The following is a 13,006-nucleotide window of genomic DNA, read 5'->3' on the forward strand; positions in this document are numbered from 1 at the left end:
TGCACAGTCATAACTGTCAGTTAAAACTGCACGTGTATGGCCGGCTTAATAAAAGACAAGAGTAAGGGAAATTTTGCCAGTAACTACAGGCTATCACCTGCCTACCAATAACTGTAGAAGTTAACCAACAGGGTGTCATCAGTGAAAGGCTTATACCACCCTACCTGAAAAGGAACAAACACCATCCCCCATCCAACAGAAAAGAACTGCAGAAGAAGTGTAGGGGCAAAAAAGCCAGCCACTCCTGATAGACAATGGTAATGAAGAACAGCAGGAGAAGGAAAACCAACCTAAGCATGGCAGGATAGACTATAAGAAAGCCTTCGACTGATGACCACACACATGGCTAATAGAATGCCTCAATACCATTATCAGTGATACTAGTAGACGAGGCCGAATTGATGATAATAATGATAATATATGGGGCAGAGGATAAAACCATAAGCCTCCTCAAAAATACAATGAACAATTGGAATACAATACTTGCAAGCTCTGGAATAAGACTAGCAGAGGTTAATATCAGGAGAGGGATCTTCCAGGGCGACTCACTGCCCCCACTCCTCTTCGTAGTAGCCTGATTCCCATGACAAAAGTGCTGCAGAAGATGGATGCTGGGTACCAACTCAAGAAAAGAGGCATCAGAATTAACCATCTGATGTTCATGGACGACATCAAGTTGTATGGTAAGAGCATCAACGATATAAATACTGTAATCCAGACTGTAAGAGTTGTATCTGGGGACATCAGGATGGAGTTTGGAATAGAAAAATGTGCCTTAGTCAACATACATAAGGGCAAAGTAGCAAGGACTGAAGGGATAAAGCTACCAGATGGGAACATCAAACATATAGATGAGATAGGATACAAATACCTGGGAATAATGGAAGGAGGGGATATAAAAACACCAAGAGATGAAGGACACGATCAGAAAGAATATATGCAGAGGACTCAAGCCGATACTCAAGTCAAAACTCAATGCCGGAAATATGATGAAAGCCATAAACACATGGGCAGTGCCAGTAATCAGATACAGCGCAGGAATAGTGGACTGGACGAAGGCAGAACTTCGCAGCATAGACCAGAAAACGAGGAAACATATGACAATACACAAAGCACTACACCCAAGAGCAAATACGGACAGACTATACATAACGCGAAAGAGAGGAGGGACGGGACTACTAAGCATAGAGGACTGCGTAAACGTCGAGAACAGAGCACTGGGGCAATATATGAAAACCAGTGAAGACGAGTGGCTCAAGAGTGCATAGGAAGGAGGACTGATAAAAGTAGACGAAGACCCACAAATATACAGAGACAGGAGAATTGAACACAAGCAGGACAGAGGAATGGCACAACAAACCAATGCACGGACAATACATGAGACGACATAGAACTAGCAGCGATGACACATGTCAATGGCTACAGAGGAGAGAGCTCAAGAAGGAAACTGAAGGAATGATAACAGCGGCACAAGATCAGGCCCTAAGAACCAGATATGTTCGAAGAACGATAGATGGAAATACATCTCTCCCATATGTAGGAAGTGCAATACGAAAAATGAAACCATAAACCACACAAGCAGCGAATGTCCGACACTTGCACAGAACCAGTACAAAAAGAGGCATGATTCAGAACAGATAGGGTGATATGTGCAAATAGACCAGACGTGACGTTGATTGACAAAATCAAGAAGAAAATATCACTCATTGATGTCTCGATACCAGGGGACACCAGAGTTGAAGAGAAAGGAAGGGAAAAAATGGATAAGTATTAGGACCTGAAAATAGAAATAAGAAGTGACAGTGGAAATTGTACCCATAATCATAGGGACACTAGGCACGATCCCAAGATCCCTGAAAAGGAGTGTGATCCTAGAAACAGCGCACATAGTAAGAAAAGTGATGGACTCCTAAGGAGGCAGGATGCAACCCGGAACCCCACATATATACCACCAGTCGAATTGGAGGACTGTGATACACTAAAAAAAAAAAAAAAAATTAAATAATAATAATAATAATAATAATAATAATAATAATAATAATAATAATAATAATAAAAGAATAATAATAATAATAAACGAGACCTACATTAACAAACAAAGTAAGGGATACACGGTTATACACACGAACTCTGCAAGAAAAATCTTCTATCTTATTTCTCTCCTCCTTTTGTATACTGGTTCGCTGGGTGGAAGAAAGTTCCCCAATTAATAATAAACAACGTCTCAGTGTGGAGAGAGGTGAGAGCGATATATTTGCCCTGAGGTATTTTGGGAAGCAGAAAGAAGGGAGGTTGGTTTCTGGAAACCTCAAGGACACTAAGAGTTCCCTGATGAACAAAAGGCAACTTTTTCCTTTCTCTTACTGAAGCAGAGTTGAATGAGAGCAAATACTAATCCCACAGGAACTATGATTGGAATGAGAGACTATGAAGATAGATTGTCCCATCACGAGAAAGATAGATACATCAGTGATATATATATTAGAATCTAGTGGTAATTTTTAGCAGATATATATATACAATTGTAATATCCCTCAGCATTTCCAATTCTTTGCGCATGATATCCGGTAGCGGGAAACGAACTCAGGTTTCCATCATCACAATATCACGTTTCTGACCTGACCACGAGAAGGATTTTAAAAGGCTCTTGCCTCTCGTACAAATATCTGTCCTTTTCAGATATATTTATTAGAGCTGGAAAAGACCCATCCTCCCCCATCATCAGCCAGGTGGCCACAATCGTTTCTATTACTTCTAGGATAATTTTTGCATTGGGAATAGTTGGAGTTGAAAGTTCTTTATGGAAAAATCGCGTGATAGCGAGGTATAACCTGATTCAGTGAAACTAAAACAAATCCCATGCTAGATGCCATACAACGTCGTGGTTGAACATCGGCGAATTCAATAAAAAAAAAAGTTTTCCCCGTCACCTTTGGTTTGCAGAACAGAGGAAAAAGAATATTTTGTGTCGGTCTCTTATGAAACTTTCATCATGTAATTACGAACGAGATTCATTGATGTTTTCCAGGCGGTCAGCGTTAACAGACTCTTACTGACGTTTATTTGAGAACGTGAAAGCTCTCTCGTATTTGTCTCTTATGTCAGGAACGGTTCTGTTGCAAAGCCGTAAATAATTTACGTAAATGGTGCACTTAAGGTTATGCAACATCCGCGAATGAATAAAGTTTTGACATTGGTTCAGTTTTTAAAAACATACAACTTATATGTATACTCTGTATCTTTCTCTCTCACACGGTTCCTGATAAACCCCATTGTCCTAGATACGAAAGCAGGAAATTCAGTCCACTTCTGTCGAGACATATTTTTCCTAATTACAACAAGATTATTTCTCCATTCAAGTGAATATTTATCTTCCCCAACACGTATATCAGGAGATCCTGAGATACTTGTTGCTATTTGTCCTCAATACTTATATGTGGTGATATGTATCCTTTACAAATTTGTCAGACAGAGAAATAATGAAAAACTGATTACTCTTTTGGTATCATAGATAGTTGGCCATAAACACTTTTCGCCATAATTGATTATTCTCTGTCATTCTTTATTCTTTGGGATGATTAATGTATTTTCTTTATCCATGCTGCTGGACCCCGTGGCTCCCCCAGAACAGATTTTTCCCATTCTAAAAAATTAACTCTTATCAAAGATAATGAATACATTTATGGCAATAATCATATATGTATATACACACACACACACACGCACACACACACACAAACACACACACATATATATATACACATACATATTTCTAGTATATCTATATCTATATACATTATTCCTTATTCAATATGATAGAACAGCGCGCCTGTTTCTTGTCTGTCTGTCTGTCTAGGATTTCATCCCTTTACTGTTCTCAAAGGTCTTTCATACGCTGAAGGCAAAGGGCAGAAATAATATTACACCTCCCCTAAGTGTTAAAAAGAAAAACACAAATGTCTAATCTTTGTAAGTCTAGAAGAAACGATCGAAAGCACATAAAAGTGAAGGGGTTCTTCAGTCGCTCTAACGCTTCATGAACAATCTATGAAACTTCATAAGTGGGTCTTCTCAGTTTTGTGCTTAGCCTGTTTTCCCCAACGCGATGAAGAGCGCGGCTTTTGATCTTCCGAGCGCGTAATCGTTTACACAGCATTTTACATGATGGGAATGGCTGAGGGTAAAAGTAGTTGGGAGTTCTCGTAAAGGTCTTCAGTATTTTAGATTCTGTCTTCCACCTTTGATCATTTTTTTTAGTTCTCGTATCCTACAATGTGAACTGCAAATGGTGCCATGAATAATGTATTTAATGAGTAATTGACTGTCTGCATGACTCGTTACGCACTACTTATTCTTAGCATTAAATACTACAGCTCACTCAAGGGGGTATGAAACGACTGGAAGCTTATACAGAAAGGGCTATTACAATTGCTTGAATTAACTAAGGGGGATGCTTACTACTAGCACAAAGGACTTAATAACAGCATTGTACCAAATTGAGGTGTGAGAAGCTGAACAAAGAAGATGGGGGAAGTCCCCTTGGGAGAATGAGATGAAATAGAGACAAGAGGCAAAAAACGATCTACTGACTACACTAGAAATACATCTCACAGTAACTGGAAATCCTGGGTCTGGTACTCTTCTCATCTGCTGATATTTATGTGCACTGTGGGTGGTATAGAAACACTTGTGGGATCCCCCAGAGGAGGCAGGGGAGCAAAAGGGGTGAAAGTGGAGTCTGCAGTGTTGGAGAAAGTTCTGAGAGTGAGCTGCTGTGGCCCCGTCCTTTTGAAATCTTGGCCTGGGAAAGCTCCTCCCTTATTTTAGAACACTTGGGGAGAGTCAATCTAGGCAGCCAATGGGAGCAATGATGGGGTTTAGAGAGAATGGGGGCTTCTAGTTCACAGGGGCAACTTGAGAATATAGTATGGATGAACTTGTTTGTAAAGAGGAATTACTTTTCCTTGGTTCTGGGTTAAAAATCCTGAACAATTGTAAAGTAAGAGGAAATATTTAGCACAGAATTGGCTGGAATGCGGCTGTTGAAAATTCTCCATTAAATGAAACTATCACTAATTCCATTAGTTAAAAAAAGTTTCGAAAATTTTATTCTTTTTCTTTGAAGTTTTAAGTTTTCGGCCACCAAAGACCAAGAGTATAAGTAGAAATTGTTTGTATAAGAGAATCACTAGTAAACGGAAGCACTCATACTGATTGAAGATAACATATGGATAATTCCTCCGGTTTTTTTTTTTTTGGTTTATCTCTATTTGCTGAATAATAAAGGAATCTTATTTATACTGTTTGAATGTTCAATTCACTAATGATGGACAGCTGAATACGTTAAATCTTTTTCAGAATCGCAAAGCACATTCCGCAGATATATATTCCAACCATTAGAGGCCTAGAGGAAAAAGAAAGCCGATTAGTAACTTTCCCGGATGGTAGCAGATGGCAGTCTGACCTAAATTCTCAAACCCAGACCTAGATTCAGCGTCAGTGAAGTTTTTTTTCGGTGGGGGCGGGGGAGGGGGAGGTGGGGGGTGGGGTGGGGGGGGGAATGATAATGCGAAAGTGAATGTGAATGTTCAGTTTGAATGTCAGCAGAAAAGATGGAAACTGGGGTTTCTCTCTTATAAGTTGTTCAAAGACTTGGCTGCTTCTGTTCAAAACAAGACGGATCCTGCAGTACCTTTCATCAAGTGAATTTCATCTTGGCAGGTCCCTTTCTTACTTAATGACATGAAAACCGCTTTTGAGTTGTCAGTTTTATACGAATAAACTGTCATTACAGTAAATAGTTGAATGAACCTTGTTACACAGCTTCTGGAAGTTCATAGCGTACCATGTGCTTATTTGCTCAGAGAATCATACGCAGAGGATATTCGTCTGACATTACTTGCTTCAGCAACATATTTGCACGACTTTTGATAAAAACCAATTATAACCGCCGTAAAATCTTACTATGTGACCTTTTTAGCAGATGAGCAATATATTTAGAATTCAAAAGCAACAAGAGCTTAAGAATAATATAATGAATTTTAACGACTGGGGTCATTTCAACCTTTTCCATTACCCGAGTTGTAACGGGACAAAGATCACATTGACGAGAGAAAGAGCTTTTCTTGAATCATGATAGAGCAACGTAACATAAACAACATCCTTTAATCAAAATGGAAAATAAATGTCTTAATTTCAAATAAAAACCTGGTCATTCTTTTGGGGACAAATAAAAAAACATCCCTTAACAAAATATTTTCTAGAAAATAAAAGGGAAGAAGTGTATCTTTATTCAGGCACGAATTGGTAATTCATAGTTCACTAAATCTCCTACACGCAGGTTTCACAATAATGCATTTCTGGCGGAAAGGTAAATCCTTTGTGGAATACGTAATCCCTACAACAAAGGAGGTGGACGTTTTGAATAGAATTTCTCCTCTAAAGATGATGGATTCGTTTTGCATTACAGATCAGAGGACCCCTGGGGGAAGGAGAAGTTATCTCCACCCGTGTGCCGAATGAACTATGCTACCTTTCAGATTCCGTCTCTTTTCAGAGCTAACATTGCTGTTCAGCTCATTTTCAACATTCGATAAAAAAACGAAAAAAAAAGAATCATGTTGACATGGAACCATTATTGCATCACGCTGGAACCAGAACAAGCAATTTATCTTTCCTGGCTGATACGAGAATTTCATTTTCTCGATACAGTGTGGTTTCGGACTCCCACAATAAGCTGTAGGTCCCTTTGCTAGGTAACCAAATTGGTTCCTAGTCACGTAAAAATATTCTAATCCTTCGGGCCAGCCCTAGGAAGGGGAACAACAAAAGCATTACGTCTTACTATTAAATCACACTACTTTCGAACAAATGTGATCATAATATAATAACTTGCGTGATAGAAGGCATTGCAGAAGGCGCATCAGGCAACCGAACCCTTAATGTAGAATGTAGGGATAACGGAGGGAAAGGGAAGAAGATTTCTGTGTGTATATATATATATATATATATATATATATATATATATATATATATATATATATATATATATATAAATGAAATGTATAGGTGCATGTATATCTTCTATAATGTACGAATAGCATAGCCTGAATAACTAACGGTAAATTGCAACGAGGAGGAAGACTGGAGTGCAAAATCTTTCGTTTTACTTTATTTGTACCATTTTATTATATGTTTGCGTATGAATATATTATATATATATATATATATATATATATATATATATATATACATATATATATATATATATATATATATCTATATATATATATATATATATATATATCAATATATATATATATGCATATATATAATACTGGCCAGCAATCTTAAAACAACTCAAACTATGTACTATAATACATAATATGATAAGGCAGAATCCTAACATAACAACAATAATACACATACGTACACTGTGTTTTGTGTGTGTGTGTGTGTATGTATGTGTATAAGATGTCTAACTTTTATAGGCCAGGTGAGCAACACCCCTATTTTAGAATCTGCGTTTGCTGTGCCTTGTCTGTTCTACGATGAGAAGAGAGAGAGAGAGAGAAGAGAGAGAGAGAGAGAGAGAGAGAGAGAGGTGAATTTTAAAATGCAGAATTAGAGAGTCATATTACAGTGACCTGATACACTTAAATATAATTGCACTAATTATACGGAAAGCGATTAGTTACATCTTCAGAGTAAATATAGTGTATTGAGCCTTGAAAGCTTTAAACGTAATGCTGTCCTCTCTCTCTCTCTCTCTCCAATCTCTCTCTCTCTCTCTCTCTCTCTCTCTCACACACACACAGATACACACACGTTCACATTTAATGTAAAGATTTTCATTCAGAAACCAACAAGTGTCATACTGACTGCAATGAAAAATCCAGAGATTCAGCTCATATCGACCCGGATTCCTTGTGTATGGTGGTGGTAGAGGCCGCCAGGGTCTTCTGCAGGTACCCGAACGTCCAGGAAAGGAAGGGCACCGTCAACTCTAGTTCGCTTGTGAAGCAAAGACAGAACATTTGTCAAAAGTTGCCCTTAATTTTTCTAGGTCGTCTTCGCTGTCCACTCCCACAAAGGTGCCATTTATGTACATACTTGTAGTATTGAGGGGGGCAGGGAATCTTACCGAAGACCCCTCTGCGAAGATCATATAGAAATTGGCAACAGGACCACTAAACCGGGAATCCCATTGCCGCGTCGTCGATGCCTTCCTTAATGGGTCTAATGAGCGCCCAGACAGGTATACAAATTCTGTAAATGATGCCATCGTCCGCCGCGCTCTTCCACACTGCTCCGCGTGGAAAGGTACTGCGGAGAGTTTGAACAATCATCACAAATAATCATTAATAACAATTACTCTGATGTGAACAACGAACCCGGTATTTATTTATAAACAACGGGCACCGAAAGCATGATGGATACTGACAATAACCATAGTAAGTTCATAAAGGTATATATATAGGATCTACATGCATCAAAAAATATATAGACGACGAGAAAGTCTGTAGAGAAATGATATATGAAAATGTAACGCCCACTGCAGAGGCGACAAATCAACTTAATGATATATTATGAAACATGAAAACCAGTCAGTTATTGCTCGCTATGCCGAGTTTAACTGAAATGTCTGATAGCTGTACAAATGTATGTAAGAAAGTGGAGAATGTCACTTTCCTGAAGACAGTGAATTTGTAGTTGTTACTAGTTCTGCTGATTAAGACATCTAAATAAGGGATTTGGTTACTGAATTTATTTCCCATCCTACTTTAAATTTTATGCTAAAGGGACCCAAGGAATTTAATCTTTGTAGAAAGGCATCAAAATCGCCCCACTCATCTTTTCCAGTATGTAAAGATGTCGTCTACATAACGAAGCCAAATCATATTCTACATTTTTTATGGTATATATTACTGTTTCGAAATACTCCATAGTAAGTTTGCTAACACAGGATTCGGCGGGCTCCCCATACTGCAACAGAATTTTTTACTTTAAAAGTTATCACCAAAGGAAAAGACGTTAGTAGTGACGCAGAGCTCTACAAGTTGCATAATTTCATTCAATTCTATGGGAAGTGGTCAGCAAATGGCGCAAGTTTATTTTTGAGGAGCGTTAATACATCTTTTATGGGTACTTTTGTGAAAAGGGAGTCTATGTCTAGGTTGGGAAGTTTTTACGTCATGTACAGGGATATTTGCTGACCCCCTAAATTGTTTTTTTGCAAAAGTCTTCTCTATGTTATACTTGACTAAGGGAAAACGTTCTTAGAAAGGGGGATAGTAACTGCTAAACATTTTGAAATTATATAGCTCCAGCACACAAGATTATGAGACGGAAGGGGATGTTATCTTCATGAGTTTTGGGGAGGCCATAGAAATAAGGTAATTTGGGATTGATTGCTTTAAACTTTTCCAAAATTTCCATATTTTTCTTACTTTTACCGATGCTTCTGATTTTTCTGAAGAAATCTATTGGACCAATTATGGCTCGGGTTTTTTTGTTGAACTTCTCATAGTGAGTTGTATCATTTAAAAGTTCGCTTATCTTTTTCTTGTAGAAACTCTTGTGTTTATCTGATCTAGTGATCTTAACTTCTAGTTGGCGGAGTGAGTTTATAGCTTTCATAAATCTTTTAGGCAGGGGGTGTGTGTTGTCGTGTCTGGCTAGGATGTTTAGTAGAAATTCCCTTAAGACATATTTCGTCTTTCTTGTCATAGTTGTTAGAAATGAATTTATCAAATGTTACCAGTGTAATGGTAATTGCTTTATAGCAAAGAAAGATAAAGGAAAGGAAAACGCATTTTTCGAGAGTTCGGCAGCAATAGGAGGCATTCGTGCAGGTGTTGGAGGTGCCTGTTCTCATGATGGTTCTAGAATCGGCAGGAGTTTTGTGGAACTTGACAGGCGCCGAAGTTACGTGAGAAACGCCTCGATTTCTGATGCAATACCTCGTCGAGAAACTTCTAAATCGTTCTGGTAATCTCAGGAGTCTGTGACGCTCTCACCAAGTAGGCCCCGCCCCCAGAGTGCCGTATAAATACGACGGATGAAGTAGGAGAAAGCCAGAGATCATCAGTTAGTTAAGGAGATCATTAGGTAAGAGTCACAGATCAGATCCAGTGAGAGCTCAGCAGCAGAGATCAGAGATCATCCGAGAGAGATAAAAGAAGAAGGAACCGACGAAGGATCAGAGAGAACAAGGCGCTCGAGAGAGTTTGGTCGAATTCTGGTCAAGTCGTCGTCAGGAGTGGACGACCGAGGCATTTCGACGTAGAGCAAAACTTCAGAGAAGAAACGTTCTGCAAGAGATCTAGAGAAGTTCCTGCCCTTCGAGTATCAAGAGTAGACATTATTTTCTGCAATACGGAGGCAAGAAGGTGTCTACAATTAGAGTTCTCCTTTCGTGAAGCCATCGTTTCGAGTTGCAAAACTGGTCGGCAAGTACTTTCATTACCTCACTGTTCCCCAAGTTCGTGCAGTGTAAGAGATTTTTACCGTTTTTTATGTAATCGGAGACACCATTCTGCATTTATCTTTTGTTAGTAAGCTTGTAAATAAACCTTGTTGTGTTAGTGTTTCTTTCTATATTTGTATCCCAGTTTCAACTGTTGGTATTGAATTCTTTTTGTTTATCATAATATCGAACCTGAAGCGGACCTCTCTCGGGGTTCGTAACAACTAGGAAGTCGAGTTTATGTTATATTTATCAGGTTTAAGGGCAAATGACAAACCTAAGTTTAAGACTATGGATTGGTTATTAGTTAAGGGCACGTGGATAGATTCATAACTTTGTTTTGCTGTTTTAAACGGTTTCAAATACTATTTTCAGTTAATGAGTCAATTTACGAATAAAGCCCATTGTAATGAATAGCACTATTGCGGGCATCTGTGTCGATACAAATGGAGGATAGGCACTTAATTACATGTGGGCTCTGAAGTGATGAGACGGAGGTTGTGCTGCGCCTAAAAGATGGTTTTTCGTGTAGATGTCGTCCTTCGTATTCTTGATCCTTTCTTCGAGGAACATCCTGTGAGATGGTGGATGGAAAAGGGATCCGATGCTGTTGTCCATTTATGGAACTGTAAATTTTCGGAGTAACTTGTCCCTTCAGACATTCCTCTAGGAAGTCCTTTCTGGTTTTTCAATGAAAAACTTAGAAAAACTTCATCATTCCTTCTCATGGATCTGCAGTTAACGGACCGATCCACCAACCTCTTGGCTGGTGTCGGAGAATCCAAGATAAGCGAGGAAAGGTAATAATGGGCTTCAGTGAAATAAATTCTTCTGTTAAAGAGGACATGTCTCAAGTGTAAAAGGCCTCTTAAAACACTCTGGTTTAAATCTAAGGGACTATATTTCGATGAACAGACTTCCAACCCCCCTTATCAAGTCATGAATGACAGAAGAAGTTACATTGGCGAATATGTAGAAGAGAGGTATGCCCGTAGGTGATGTCAGTGTTAGTCAATTTTAGTGGATATTGCCTAAAACACGAATGCTGTTTGGCATTCTAAGAGGAGACAGTTAATTGTTCCTGGTAATGAGGTAAATAATTTAACTCTTTTAATGTAATGAAAATGGAATACTTTAAAATCAATAAAGTTTATTCTCGTCCATCGTTCGTCATGTGTGTAGAAATCATTACTTCGGAAATGATCACTAAGGCCCCTTATTAACAAAATCTTGGCTTTCCCGGATACGAAATCATTCATGAAATTCTGCCAGTACAACTACACATCAATTACAGTCTTAATGTCATTAGAAGTAGGCTCATTATGGTTACAACTGCGCCATTAATATTGCAGGGTCCCATTCTGGAGAAAAGGAAAGATGTCAAGTGCCATCATGACTGCGATCAAATTCTCAAGGACTCTCAGGCAAAGCTTAGCATCCAATGGAGTTCTCTTCCATCCCACGTATCGTCCCACGAAATGAAAGCAGAAAAGTTTTAAGAAGCTTCAGAAAGATGATATCGATAAAGAGCCGGGTCATTCCAGTAGGTTAATAGAGAGTCAGTCCGGGGAGATATTATTCATTGTTTTTATCTCCATCTCATTCACCTAATGAAAAAGAAGATGGCGGAAGGGAAAAGAGGACGCGTCAGAACCGCCTGAGAACAACCCCCTAAAGTGAGGGAAATTCAGTTATTGTTGGTGGGCGTCGCCTTTGACTCAAAAGTAAGACTGCAAGGCAGCAGCTGTCCTTTTAGTCGCCTTTTAGACACGTAGGACCTACGGTGGGAGTATTCTTAGCCCTGCCACAGGGTCAGTGCACTACTCTTAAATCGTAGACAGTAAACCGAATGATACCTGTTTAACAGATTTAGGGTACGAAGAAATCGTAGTGAACTGCCCTACGTCACTCAGCTTGACAATGCTGGCCGGCTTTCCCGAGCATATACGAGCAATTTTACATATATGAGCCAGACCAGAATATAAAGGTAGTATTACTGGGATCCCTGTGTTATCTGAAAAAAACCGCATACAAAAATTCATAGCGTAAATGTTGACAATAATAATAATAATAATAATAATAATAATAATAATAATAAAAAAGGCACGGACTTATTCGCTATCTCTTATACTCACTTGTACATAACACAGTTTGCTTACCTACTACGTATATATTCGCACAGAAAACAGCTGTTTTATTTGCCATCTTTCCGGATAAGCTTTTTGAATGAATACGAAATTGTGACAGAAAACTGTTCATCCAGCGGCTGAATGAGCATTAGTGTAAACTTCGGAATCTCTTAGCTCTCGTTCAGGTTTAAGGCCTCTCCGAACTGCCTGAAGTCGTTATTATATTCATGTAAGTCAAGCAAAGAGTGCTTTTCCGCGACCTGCCTCCATTGCAGGCATTCTCTAACATTCAGTGGCTTTGATGAATTTTGAAATCTCAATTTAAGGGGCCCAACCCGTGAGTTAATTAATTCATTTGATGTCTCAGCTCGGGGGAGTGAAGAGATTTCACAGTAGAGCAGGAAACGGC

The sequence above is a fragment of the Macrobrachium nipponense genome, chromosome 3, assembly GCF_015104395.2.
Source record: "Macrobrachium nipponense isolate FS-2020 chromosome 3, ASM1510439v2, whole genome shotgun sequence".
NCBI lineage: Eukaryota > Metazoa > Arthropoda > Malacostraca > Decapoda > Palaemonidae > Macrobrachium > Macrobrachium nipponense.